Genomic DNA, 14,742 nt, shown 5'->3' on the forward strand with positions numbered 1-14,742 from the left:
GAAACCCTGACCTTAGAACATGGGTGTGGGGGGTAAGATAATGGCCCCCAAAGATGTTCCTGTGCTCATCCCTGGAAACTATGAATATGCTCTCTTACATGGCAAAGGGGAATTACGGTTAAAGACAGAATTAAGGTTGTTAGTCAGCCGACCTTAAAGTAGAGAAATTGTCCTGGATTATCTGGTAGGCCCACCGTATCCCAGGGGCCTTTAAAAGTAGAAGGAAGGGGCGCCTGGGTGGCTCAGTCGGTTAAGCGTTTGCCTTTGGCTCAGGTCATGATCCCGGGGTCCTGGGATCCAGCCCTACTTCGGGCTCCCTGCTCAGCCTGGAGTCGGCTTCTCCCTCTGCCTCTCCCCCTGGCTTGTGCTCTCTCTCTCTTGCTCACTCTCTCTCTCTCTCTCAAAATAAATAAAATGAAAAAAAAAAAAAGAACCAATAAAAGTAGAAGGAAGCAGACCAGTCAGTGTCACGGTGATATGAGGACTCACTGGCCATTGTTGGCTTTGATAATGAACAAAGGGAGCCATGAGCCAAGGAATGGGAGCAGCCTCTAGAAGCCAGAGAAGACAAGGCAGTTATTCTCCCCTCCAGAAGGAAAAGCAGCCTGCTGACACCTGGAGGACTTTGGCCCAGTGAGACCTGTGTTGGACTTCCGACCCATAGAATTCTAAGATAAATTTGTGTTGTTGTAAGCTACTAAGTTTTTGGTAATGTGTTACAATAGCCATTGGGGTATTCCAGAGGTGGGGTGACTAAGAAGGAGCTGAACAGATATGAGATGGTAGTGAGATGAGAAGTATGTTGGCCAAGAACGAACTGATGTGTGAAACCACAAACTGCCACTAAATTGACAGCAGAGCCATGGAGAAGTCATTCTTTTTCTTTCTGGGCCTCAGTTTTCCTGTCTGTGAAATGGGAGTATTGGAGTGGGTGGCCTCTGAAGGCCCCTTCGAGCTCTGATAGTCTGACTCCAGAGGCCGGCCCCTGGGCTTTGTAGCTGCCGCCACTGGGGCAGCTCACACCGCGTCTCTCTGTGCTGGGTCTCATAAGGGATGCTGATCTTACCTTTGGTTTTGCACTGTGGTTTCTCAGAAAGGCTGTCCTGCCAAAAGATGGTGCCAAAGGAAGTTCAGCTGCCTTCCACCAAGGCAGGAGAGTTGTGGGGACCTGGGACACAAAATATATCTCCCCAAGCCCCTGAAATGCCCCCTTTGAGTTTAGGCATGGAAAACATCCACTTGGTAGGAGCACTGCCCCTCTCTCCCCTCTCCCCATTGGCAGACCCCACGAGTGAGTCTGAGCCTTAGAATCCTCCTCAACACAGTGCCTCGTGTAACTACTGCCCATTGAGCAGAGGTGGCCGGGGAGGTGATAGCTCAATGGTCGTCTCGGGTGAGGGATCGCTGATCCTTTTTGAAACCTTGGAAACCTTCTGGAATTCGGTAAGACCTTAAAATGGTTTCAAATCCTAAACAGCAAACTGCAGGGTAATGGGTTCACCGAGGTTCTGATTGACGATTCCTGGTGGCACACAATAGAAATCCACTCTGGCCAACTGAGGCGAGAACACCAAATCTGAAGGTATTGGGTTGTTCACAAAATCGAGTGAGAGGCAGAGAAGGGAGGCGAGACCATAGAATTTAAGGGGGAGAACACAGTCACATTCATGTCACAGAAGAGGCTTGATTGAAGCACTACATTTGGCACCACTGGACATGCCCCCCATGGCCTCTGCATTGGCAGCTCAGCTGCTGTCACCGTGAATAACCTCTACCTGAGCCCACGTCTTTGGATCACTCTCCAGATTCCAAGTCCCAGGGAAGAAAGCCAGCTGCTTGAGCACAGGGCCGGTGCTGCTCCCCTGGTTGGTGAGAGCAGAGGGAAGGCCTCTGCCCCATTCCACCTTCCCCAAGGATCTGGGGGCCCTGCCTCCCACCTTAACCCACGCTCTGGAATAATGCCCCTAGTACCAAGCAGTTTCACATACTAAATCTCCGTCAAAGGGTCTAAAGTCCTCTACATTCAGATACTTGACCATGGAATGTTCCTGCTAGAAAAGACTTCTGACGTCAGTAGTTCAATACTCCTGTTTCCAAAGCTCACGTGGCTGCTTAGCATCAGAGCGGGGACTAGCACACTGGCTTCCCAGGTCTTTCTGCCCCACTGCACTATGCTCCAGCCTGCAACGGGGCCACTCCAGGAGGTGGGTGTTGCCATGGCCACAGAGAGTCACAGCTCTTCCAAGATTGGATGAATTTCTTGAGGGGTCCTAACTTTCTGAGACGGGATGAGTAGCAGCTCTATATAATTTAATCTTTATACCTTTGTAAACACAGCTTGCAGACGAATACATGTCTAATTCAGGGAAACAACCCTTTGCCAGGTTCTGTAGGTTTTTTCTGAGAATACGATTGCCCCAGGGACAGGTTCCTGAACACCACAGCAAGGACCTCTGGGCAGCAGGACAACGGGGGCAGGGGGACCCTAGTCCCTGGGGTGAGAGGCGGGAGAGGAAGCGGGAGGGAACCTAGGCGGACAGGGAGGAAGCTGGACACTTCCAGTGGCTTCATTATTTTTCATCAAGTGGCAGCACTGCGTCTTGGCTGGACAGGGCAATTAACAGCTCCCCAAGCTCCTAATGAGTACTGTTCTTGAGATGTAAGCTACCCGCAGAGTTTTCCAAGGGAATTTATTCCTGGAAGCTAACTTCTCAAAAGTGGCCTCCCCTGGGTGCCCCTGGTCTAGGGTTACTGGATTTGGCCAATTGGTTAGAAACAGGAATTCTGGGTCCAGAGCCACCACTGGAAATTTGTGAAGGGAGATCAGTAGCACAGCTCAGCCCTGACCCCAGCACTCTTAATTGTGCCCGAAAAGGACACTTACCCTGACCCTGGGACAGCTGAGGGGTCCTGCTTCCACAGGGTTCTGCCATGCTTTGTACCCTAGTTCACTTGGGCATGATCACAGCCCCCAGAGGCAGGGTTTATGGTTGGCCAGGAGCCAAAGCTTTGTCCTAGAGCAGAGCCCAACCAACCAGACTCTCTCCTGGGGAACTGGAACTTGAGATTTGCAGAGAATTTGTTACTATTAGCAAGAACAGTGGAACTTGAAGCTAAGAGTCTCTGAGTCTCTGAGGAAGAGAGGAAGGCTCTTGCAGCATGGCTGTTTGAAAGAATGCGGAGAACAACACGCCCTGTAATTTGAGGCCATCTGAATTTGTTCCAGATCTCTGTGACCCAAAGGATCCTCATTCACACACCAAACACATGCTCACATAGCCAAGTGGACAATGAGACATTTTTATCCAGCTCACTCAAGCCTAAAGGAGTCCACTTTTGCCTCACACCAAGGAGCCATGTGGGATTCAGCAAAGTTTAAAGAATGACTTCAGTCCTCATTTTAGTTTGTTAGTGAAACATGGACAGGGTTAAAATCTAGGAGCAATTGGTTCCTCAACACGGAGAAATATTCTCAGTGGAACACGATCCTCTGAAGCCCCAAGGTCTAGCCTTTAAGAGCCACTAAACAACCTTCCTTCCATCTAGAGATAATGGAAGATGGTAGGAGGCCTTTGGTTCAATGGAAAGCACTGACCAATGGTAAATTACGGAGGTTCCCAGAGCCACAGTTGTATGATCTGTAAGCTTGAGTGTGGCCTGCAAAGCATGGGCTGACCCTTGTGCCTCTCCAACCTCACAGCCCACCTTCTATGAACAGCTCTAGCCATACCCAGTGCTTCCTTAGTGCTGTTTCATGCCTCCATACAAAGAGTACCTTTATCTAAAATGCCTTCCCAAGACTTGTCTGTGTAGCAAACTCCATTCCAACCTTCAATACTATAGAAGCTAACATTCTTTGGGTTGCAGGATATGGAACTGGACACTGAATGATTAGAAGGCTCTGGAATGCCTTGCAGATTCAAAAAAAAAAAAAAAGAATTTAACTACCATATTTCAAAGCGGACAGGGATAAGAAAGCTCATGATTTAAGGACTGTCACTCTAAAGAAGTGGTTCTCAATTTGGAGTGATTTTGCCCCCCAGGGGACATTTGGCAATATCTGGAGATACTTTGGATTGTCGTGACTGGGATATGGGGAGCTAGAAGCACCCGCTGGATGGAGCCAGGCCTGCTGCTAACTACCCTACAATGCACAGGACAGCTCCTCTCACCCCAGCAAAAAAAATTAATCAGCCCAAAATGTCAATGGTGTCAAGATTGAGAAACCCTGCTCTAGAGGACTGCTATTACCATGATTCAGTTCCAATGATGCCCAGCCTGTAAGACTCTCCATTCTAGTGTTCAGCTTACTGTGAGATGGAACTTGATTGGCTCACCTTGAGAACTCGTCTACCCCTGGATCTATCAGCTGTGGCCAGGAAAGCAGAGTCACCTAATATAGACTTGGCCACTGGGGACCCCTCTCTCTGTATTTGGGAATGCTCCCAGAAAAAAGTGACTTCTTGTAAGCTGTGCATCGCAAGAACAATGGGACCAGAGCCCAAAAAGACATCACCCTTCTGGAAGCATTCCCACCGCCTTTAAGATAGAGTTACCCATCTGCATTCTTGGCTCTCACTTTATCTTGTACATGCTTGGTCTCACTGAATTCTAATTAGTTTGTCCATGTGTCCACCTCTCCTAAGAGACTTGGAATTCTCTGTGGATTGAAACTGGGCCTTCCTCATCTCTGGAAACTCTGTGTCAATATTCTGGTTACCTGTTGTTATGTAATAAAAAAAACACCCCCAAAATTTAGTCACTTAGTGACCATTTCACCTCATGATTTTGTGAGCCAGGAATTTAGGCAGGGCTCAGCTTGGTGATTCTTCTGTTGCACACCGTCTCAACTGGCGTGACTCAGGAGTCTCCAGCTGGCAATTGGGCTGGTCTCGAGGGGTCCAAGATGGCTCCTTGTATCATTGGTGCCTTTGTAGGACAGCTGGAAGGAAAGCTGGGCTCAGCCAGCACCCTCTGTCTAGTGTCATGGCCTCTCCATGTGGTCTTTCTAGAAGGATAGCCACATTTCTTCTTTTTCTTTTTTTAAAGATTTTATTTATTTATTTGTTTTAGAGAGGGAGAACAGGGGGAGGGCCTGCGGGGGAGGGAGAAGGAGAGAGAGTCTCAAGCAGACTCCAATCAGGGCTCGATCTCACAGCCCTGAGATCATGACCTGAGCTGAAACCAAGAGTTGGCTGCTTAACCAACTGAACCACCCAGGCACCCCAGGGTAGCTACGTTTCTTATGTGGCAGACCGAAGTTCTAAAAGCAAATGTTTCAAGAAGATGTAGGCTGAAACTGAACAGCTCTTGAGACCTATCATTAGAAGTCCCAGAACATCATTTCAGCAGCATCCTCTGAGCCAAGCAAGTCACCAAGAACTGCCCAGATTCAAGGGGAAGAGAAGTGGATTCCACTTCTGGATGAGGCGCAACATGCCAGAAGAGAAAGGGAAGGAACTAGTGGTGGTCATCCTTACAGATGATCTACCACAGGCTAGTACAGTAACGGCTCAATAAGCATTTAATGGGTAAATTAAGCAATATGAAGACAGATTTGCCCTCCTGAGTTCACACAGTTGATATAATGGTTAAATGAAAATAAAACAAATGAAAAATGCTTTTGAAACTATCAAGTGCTATCAAGATGTAAGGTTTCCTGTTCGGAGAAATCGTGCCAAGCTCACTCTACTTTTTAAATGGATGTTTGCAGGGTTCCCTCCGGGCTCTCTTATCTTTCTTTCCAGAGATTCGTGACAGACGTCGCTAATCAATCACTGCTCTATTGTGCTGGCGCTGAACATGGTCTCAGATTCCTTCTCCACACGACACTCCTATCATCCAGTATGAATTGATCAAAATTGACGAAGGAGTTGAAACCTATTTGCTCTCTTTGTTCTTGCCTAAATTCCTATTGCTAAGCCATTCCCCCAAAACCCAGGTCCCTAGTTTCCTAAACCATATACACAAACTGCTTCCTTTTTTTTTTTTTAAGGAGAAAAATATAAAGTTTAAACCCTGAGGAAGATGAAATGACAGACACCATCACCCTCCAAAATTGGATTTATAATGGAAACACAAACTGATTATGGTACTGAGCTATGCCATTACAAATTATTTTGAAGAAATAACTGTATACAAGAATAGTCATATGACATCTCATAAAGGAGAAAATCTGTTTACCTTGACATATTTTCCTCTGTGAAACCTCCATCTCAAGGTGAGGCAAGCCAAAATTTGTCCATCTGGATGAACGCAATCTGCACTGGCTGGCCACCATCTGCTTCCATGCTCCTCACCCATGCGCAGATTCCCCCTAACACCCACCCTGCTGACTACTCAGCTTTTTAGAGAATTTGGAAAATACATTTTGACGGTTCACCTAAAGCCCTTAAGGGAAGGCCGAGAAAACACCACCACACAACCTCGGGTTCTAGAATGACTTTCTGCCATCTGATTGTTGAAGATACAAGGTCATACCTTTGACAGGGTACATGGCCCTGAAAACTATTTCTCTTCCTTTCTCAGCCTCTAGGCTCCCGCCACTGTCCTCAGGCAAGAAAACAAGCTGAAGATGACTAAGAGAAGTTGGGGGGCCACCGATGTAGCTCAAGGCTCTGAGCCCATTTACTCACCTATATGATAGGAATAATAAGAGTGGCCTTGGGGCACCTGGGTGGCTCAGTCGGTTGAGCGGCTGCCTTTGGCTCAGGTCATGATCCCAGGGTCCTGGGATCGAGCCCCGCATCGGGCTCCCTGCTCAGCGGGGAGCCTGCTTCTCCCTCTCCCCCTGCCTGCCTCTCTGCCTACTTGTGCTCTCTCTCTCTCTCTCTCTCTCTCTGTCAAATAAATAAATAAAATCTTTTTAAAAAAAGTGGCCTTGAGGGAGCTGGACAGTTCAAAGGCAGTGTGGGGTGGGAAACCAGGAGCTCTCTTTTCACAACTGTGCCAGGAACCACCAGCAAAATATGGAATGGAACAATCACACAGTTAGCTTTCCAAATGTCAGGTTCGCAGCTTCCTCAAATGTGGAAAATTCCAGGCTATGTAGCAACCCTTCCCTCCATGGCAGGAATCAGGCCCTCCTGACTGGGGCATTGCTTCAGGGAGCCGTGTTCCATACTGCCTGCTTAGAAACAGCCCACTAGCTCCCTCAGCAGGTGTTTACAAGCAAGGCTATGAAGTAGGTATTGTTGTTCTCATGTGACAGATGAGCAAATGGGGGCACAGAGAGGTTACGTAGCTCACCCAGTATGTCCCAACTAGCAAACGGCAGAATCTGGCTCCAGTAGATTTAAGCCCGAGGCTATGCTACCTTTCCAGAAGATGCAGATGGCTGGAAAGAAGATGGGGCCAAGCGGGTCAGCTGGAAAGAGTTTCTCCCTCCACTGCTTCTTAGGCCTTGCAAGTAGCATTTTCAGCTTTATTCCATAAGGAAAATAAACAAACCAGAGCTGCCTGTAAAAACATGGGCAAATCTCATGTCTGATGTCAAGCACTGTGTTCAGTAAAAAAAGCAGAAGGATGATACGCTATGATGTCATTTATATAAAGTTTATAAAACATACAGAAGACGAGATATTATCTGGAGATGAGATATTTTCTGGAGATTCATACATGTACAGCAACAGCACCAAGACGTTCCTTGGGATGATAAACATCGCGTTCAAGATTCACCTGGGGGACAGGAGCATACCGGGGTGGGGTGCACTATAGTCTTCACATATATATGTAATTTTGAAAATCAAGTTCGATGGTGGGAACATGAATGTTCAGTAAACCTCTGTGCATTTCTGGATGTCTGAAATATTCCCTGAGTAAAAAAAAAAAAAATTTTTTTCTACCTTAGAATACTGCCCTCTCAATGCGGACGTCTGGTTCATTTGTTGCCCCTTAGTTTATATCTGCCTCCACTTCTTTAAGTCAGTCGATTATCAGATGGCCTTGAGCATCTTCTGATAATACCATTATAATACCAATGGCTCACATTTTGGGGGAGCTTATTATGAACCAACACTTAAATACAAACACCAAGTCACTTGGATTCACAATAACTCTAAAGGTGGGACTGTTTTTATCATTACAACCATTTCACAGATGAGGAAACTCCGGTTTAAAGGGAGCTAGGGACTTTCTCTGGTTCCTCAGCTAGTATGTGGCAGAGATAGGATTTGAGTCCATGTCTGTCTAACCACAGGGCCTGACTTTGAGCAAAAGTTAGGTGCCAGGGGAGGGGCGAAGCAAGCAGGAAGGATGACATGGCCCCGACCTCAAGGGGCCTCTGCTCCATCATGGATGCCCTGTGCCCTCCTTCCTCCAGCTGCTGGTCCACCAGCTACAGCTGTTGGCTGAGTCCCTCTCCCAGGACTTGCCCTTGACTGGGCAAAGTCCAACATCGTGCCCTGTTCCCGGAGCAGCAGCTTCCGATGACTGTTGACCTGGGATTATGAAGGCCAGCCTTTGGCCCTCTCGGAGGGCCCTCCCAGGTTAGAGCTCCTGGGGGTGAGGACCTTGGCTGTGACCGCACTGCAGCTCCCCTTCTCCCTCTGCCCCTCCTGCAGCCATCGCCTCCCCCATGAGGTTAGCCCCAAGAGCACCCCCCAGTAAACTTCTTGCTCACCGATCTCCATCTCAGAGCCTGCTTCCCGGGGAACTGGCCTGCTGCAGGCCCATGGGGAAGGAAGGCTCTCACGGGACGCTGGAACGATCCCATGCTACGCCGTGACTATCCCAGGGAGAGGTCAGGAAGGCCCGCGGAGTTACAGACAGCTTCCTGCAGGAGGTGGAGACCAAGCTGAACCTTGAAAGACAGGGAGAATTAGATTATTATTTGACCATCAAAAGGAATGAAGTACTGACGCACACTACGACATGGATGAACCTTGAAAATATTCTGCAAAGTGAAAGAAGCCAGACACAAAAATGTGGGATTCTGTTCATGTGACGAGAGCAGGGAAATCTATACAGAAAGAAAGTAGATTACTGATTTCTTAGCTCTGGTAGCAGGCGGCCGGGGGATTGGGAGGCGAGAGCTAAAAGATATGGGGCTTCTTTTTGAAGTGAGGAAAATGTTCTAAAATTAACTGTGAAAAGATTGCACGTATCTGTGAATATACTAAAAACCATTGAATCTTACGCTTTAAAGAGATGACTTGTGTGGTGTGTAAATTGTATCTCAATAAAGCTGTTAAAAAAAGAGAGAGGAGGGGTGCCTGGGTGGTTCAGTGGGTTAAGTGTCCGACTCTTGATTTCGGCTCAGGTCATGGTCTCAGCATCATGAGATCAACCCTGCGTCGGGCTCTGCGCTCAGCAGAGAGTCTGCTCGGGATTCTCTCTCCCTCCCCCGAAGGCCCCCCCCCCAACAAAAGAAGACCGTGTGGATAGGTTGACAGGAGGATGAGAGAACGGCGGATGGACAAAAACATGCACAAGAGCCTGACAACCCGGGTGTGTGGGTGTGTGCGCATGCGCGCGTGTGGGTGTGCGCGGGGGAGAGGGAAGTCGAAAACCACAAAGATAACGGGGAGGCTTTGGTCATGTAGGGAAGGCCGGAGGCCCACCCAGGAAGAAGTTTGTCCCAGAAGACCGGGGAGTAATGGGATGAAAATGTGATCAGTCTGTGCCGTGGGTATACTGGGAGCCGAGAGACCAGTCAGAGGACTCTTGAGGTGATCCAGTGTGTGGGCTGGGGGAGTGTCTTTGCTGCGGCAAGATATTACCTGGTTTAACATACACACATACATGCACACGTGTGTGCACACACAGGCACATGGATGCACACACACACACACACACACACACACTAGAGTTACGTGTCCTTTTGTGTCTTTCTCAACCCACTGGGCTCATCCCTCTGCCTCTCCTCCCAGTCCACCCATGCCACACACTGAACACTCCACCACATCAATAGCCACCATAGTTGCCTTCCCAGAAAGTCCTCTCTGCCAGGTTCTAAAGTTTCCTTTGAGATGGCGGTGAACTTACAACAGTGTGCAGCCTCCCTATAAATCTTGTCACTTACCTCCACGATGCTTTCTCACCTCCTAAAATCAAAGCTATAATTTGGGCAGGGATTTTTATTTGGTTAAAGGTAAAAGCAATCTTGCCCTTCCCCCAGGACCACTCCCATCTGGCATCTGGGACTTCATTAAATCACTCTTCCCTACTGTCAAGGGCGAGCTGGGTCTGCCCACCTCACTCGTCATCAGGAATGAGGTCAGCCAAATGTGACGACTCGGGCCATGCCCCAACTCGGCTTCCTTTAGAAACATAGAACATTAGAGGTGGATGGACTTGAAAGGTCGTCCAGCCCCACTTGGCCAGCTGACAGGTGGTGACACTGGGGCCCTCCACCTATCACTAACTGGAGGAGGCAGAGGGGCTTCCCGTCCCTCTGAGTTTCACCACTGAACCAGTCCAACCTGGCCTTCAACCCCTGACATGTGGAGAACAGAAGTCAGCGTGTCTTCTTCCACTCCCCAGGATGGTGGGCAAGAATTCCTGAAGAGGCTTTTCTCCTGGGTGTTCGTTCTTTCTAAGAACACAGAACTTCCCATATAGACAGTGTGAAAGTCCCTGTGCTCACCCAGCAGCCACTGGGATCTGGGTCAAATGTCAGCTGAGGACCCCAGCAAATCAGTCCCTCCCTAAAACCAAAGTCCAGGCCTCTGGTTTCTTATGGTGTAACATCAACCTCACCAGCCTTGGGACACAAAAGTGGAAATAGGCATACATACCCAGTGTCACTGCTCAGGCACCTTTCTGCTTGGCTTAAGAAAGTGTCCCTGGGGCTCCTGGGTGGCACAGGTGTTTAAGCGTCTGACTCTTGATTTCGGCTCAGGTCATGATCTCAGGGTCATGAGATCGAGCCCTGCATCAGCTTTGTGCTGGGTGTAGAGCCTGCTTAAGATTCTCCCTCTCCCTCTCCCCCTACCCCTCCCCTGCCCTGCTCACATACATGCTCTCTCTCTCTATCTAAAAAAAAAAAAAAAAAGGAAGGAAGGAAGGAAAAGAAAAAAAAATAAAATAAAGTCATGTGCACAGATATCAACTCCAAACGGCAGGGACCAACCATGTTTACTTCTCTGCTTTATTCCCAGAACCTAGATAGGAGTAGTCAAAAAATAAATTTTATGACAAAGGAGCAAAGAGATATGGAGATGATGGAGAAAAGACCGTCTTGTCAACAACTGGTGCAGGAACAACTGGACATCCACATACAAAAAAAGAATCTAGACACAGACCTTATACAAAATTAATCTCAGATGGATCATAGATCTAAATATAAATGCAAAACTAGAAAACTGCTAGAAGATAACAGAGGAGAAAACATAGATGGCCTCAGGTTGACATCATCTTTTTAGATACAACACCAAAGGCATGATCCACCAAAAAAAAAAAAAAATTGCAAGCTGGACTTCATCAAAATTAAACTTCTGCTCTGCAAAAGACAATGTCAAGAGAATGAGAAGACAAGCCACAGACTAGGATAAAATTTTTGCAAAAGACACATTTGATAAAGGACTGTTATCTAAGATAAACAAAGAACTCTTAAAACTTAGTAAGAAAACAAACAAGCTGATTTCAATTGGCAAAAGATCTGAACAGAACTCACCAAAGAAGATGGACAGATAGTAAAAAAGATTATGAAACTATGCTCCACATCATATGTCATCAAGGAAATGCATGTTAAAACAACAGTGAGATACCATTACACACCTATTGAAATGGACAGAATCCAAAAAACTGACAATACCAAATGCTGGCAAGGATGTGGAGCAACAGGAACTTTCGTTTATTGCTGGTGGGAATGCAAAATGGTACAGCCACTTTGGAAGATGGTTTGGAAGTTTCTCACAGAACTAAATTTATTCTTATCCAGCAATCACCCTCCTTGGTATTTATCCAAATGAGCTAAAAACTTATGTCTGCACAAAATCCTGCACATGTACACTTATAGCAGCTTTATTCATAATTGCCAAAACTTGGAAGCAATCAAGATGTTTGTTCTTCAGTAGGTGAATGGGTAAACTATATACCAAACAATGGAATATTATTTGGCCCTAAAAGATATGAGCTATCAAGCCATGAAAAGGCATGGAGGAAACTTAAATGTGCTTTACTAAGTAAAGGAAGCCAATCTTAAAAACAGCTACATGCTGTATAATTCCAACTATATCATGTTCCAGAAACAACAAAACTATTGCTATTTACTGAAGACAGCAAAAAGATCAGTGGTTGCCGGGGGTGAGGAAAGAGGCAGGAACGAATAGCAGAGCCCAGAGGCTTTTTAGGGCAGTAAAACTACTCTGTACGTTACCGTACAGAGTATAGTATTATACATTTATCCAAACCCATAGAATGCACAGCACCAAGAGTGATCGCTAAAGTAAACTATGGACTTTGGGTGACAATGATGTGTCAGTGTAGGCTCATTGAATGTCACAAAGGTACTACTCTGGTGTGGGAGGCTGTTAGTGGGGGAGGCTCTGCATGTCTGGGGGCAGGAGGAAAATGGGAACTCTCTGTACTTTGTACTCAATTTTTCTGTGAACCTAAAACTGCTCTAAAAAATAAGTTCTATTAAAAATATATTTGGGGGGCGCCTAGGTGGCTCAGTTGTTGACCATCTGCCTTCAGCTCAGGTCATGCTCCCAGGGTCCTGGGATTGAGCCCCCCATCGGGCTCCCTGCTCCGCAGGAAGCCTGCTTCTCCCTCTTCCACTCCCCCGGCTTGTGTTTCCTCTCGCGCTATGTCTGCCTCTCTGTTCAAATAAATAAATAAATAAAATCTTTAAAAAAACACATTTGGAATCAATATTTCCATTTTTCCTCCTAATTCCAAGGTTTACAGAGGTGCCTAAATGTACCCATGAATCAGCCCTGGTCACTGCTTACCTCCGGGTCCAGGACTATCCAGCCCTGTGACAGACCCGTGTCCCGGGGTGCCTCTCTGAGGCTCCAACTGTCTCCAGCAAGGGTAGAAACCCACACCATACGCCTAATGAAGTAAGGGAGAAAAACACACTCCCTCTGGGTTATGCTTATTCTACAGACGACCCACAGCAAAGGTTTGTGGGCCCCAGAACATCACATGTCCACCCAAATTTTATTTTAAGTCATGTCACTCCGTGCCCCGGGTGGCCAGGTGAGAATGTGCTTGACCACCAGCCACCGTGGTCCACCCTTGATGTGCACACCCTGTTGCTAGGTTTCCATCTATGAGCAAAAGGCCCTGACAACATGGGTACCGGACTGAGGGGACCGGAAGGCTGCCTTGAATTAAAAACAGCTCCCAGGGACAGAGTAAACGGGCTGGGGGAGACCAGGATCGTCTGCCAGTTTAGAGAGAGCAGAATAAGTCAGGGGTATAGCCTGCATGAGGAAAGGCAAGGAGGGTCCCAGGAAATGTGAGTTATCCGCTGGGCTGGTTCAGAGCTGCACTCGTGCGAGCTGTCGAATCTGCCTTCCCCCTCCAAAAGGGCTGCCATGGCCATCCGGGCCAGTCCCCAAGATGCAAGGCTCCTGGGCCTCCGTTTCCTCGGGGTCTGACACAGACATCTGGACAAGTCCCGGAGGGACCATGGAAAAACATTTGAGACAGTCAGGAAGCCCCAGTACTTTGGAGTGGAAAGCCCCAGTCCACTTTCCCTAGCCCCAAACATTGTGCGATCTCGGCCAAATCACACAGAGCTGCTGGGTGACCGTAAAAAGAAGCCATAACGGAGCGGTTAAGAGCATCAGTCGGGCCTGGGTTTGAAGCCCAGTCCCACCGCTGGCCCCTCGGACACATTACTTCACCTCTGTAAACCTCCGTTTCCTCCTCTAGTAGTACCTGGCAGGGTTGCTTAGGGCCCAAAGAGATGTGATTGAGTTGGTGCAAGGAGAGCACTTAGTCCAGGGTCGCCCAAACTCTAGCACCCTATACCACTGGGGCCAGTCCCTAAGGCGGTCCTACCTTCCCTTCTTTCCCGTTCCTCCTCATTTAATGGCTGCTCCCTAGCACTTTCTTGTTTCTGTTTTTATTCAAGCTACACACCTGCACAGTTTAAAGCCTCACAGCTCTTCGAGGCTCTCCTCCTCTTAGTTTTCCCTATCTCTTCAACGCTTTGCTTTATAATACTTCTGATACACCTGGAGTTGTACTGTCCTTGGGAAGGGAATGAATCAGCCAACAGAGATGTTCTAAGGCCCTGCTGGGAAGGCTGTTGTTCTCTCACTCTTGCTAGATCAGATCCAGAAGAGCTAGCTCAAACAACGTAGAGGGAGACTCCAAGAACTGCTGCCTGTCAGCCATGGAGCTGCAGAAACCCAGCCATTCAATTAAAATACGTGGTCACTATACACTCTGCTTTTGATCAACACGCTTCCTCCTGTTCCGTTTTAAATCCGGGTGCTGATGGCTGTGCCGGCCTGGGAAGAGGTTCGGTTATCAGGCATAGATCAGTACTGACATCCAGTGGTCACAGAGAATTGTCTGCCTGAAGCTCCCCATCTCGCTCTGCCCAGAATCCAGTGGATGTTCACGCAGAGGAAGGAGGAGTGATAGAGGGTGTTGGCTATCGGTGGGTGCTGTTAACTCGGGGGAACCCTGTGATTTACAGCTGGAGGCCATGTAAGCCAGGCCAAGGCCTTGTCGGTTTGCAAGAGGCCCATGGGATAATTGAGTGCTAACCCCAGAGTCATAGAGAGGAACGGGGACCGTCACTGGCAATGTGGTAAGACCAGAAAAAATAAAACTGTC

This window comes from Callorhinus ursinus, unplaced genomic scaffold (assembly GCF_003265705.2).
Source record: "Callorhinus ursinus isolate GAN/ISIS: 27379988/994484 unplaced genomic scaffold, GSC_fseal_2.0 scaffold20, whole genome shotgun sequence".
Lineage (NCBI taxonomy): Eukaryota > Metazoa > Chordata > Mammalia > Carnivora > Otariidae > Callorhinus > Callorhinus ursinus.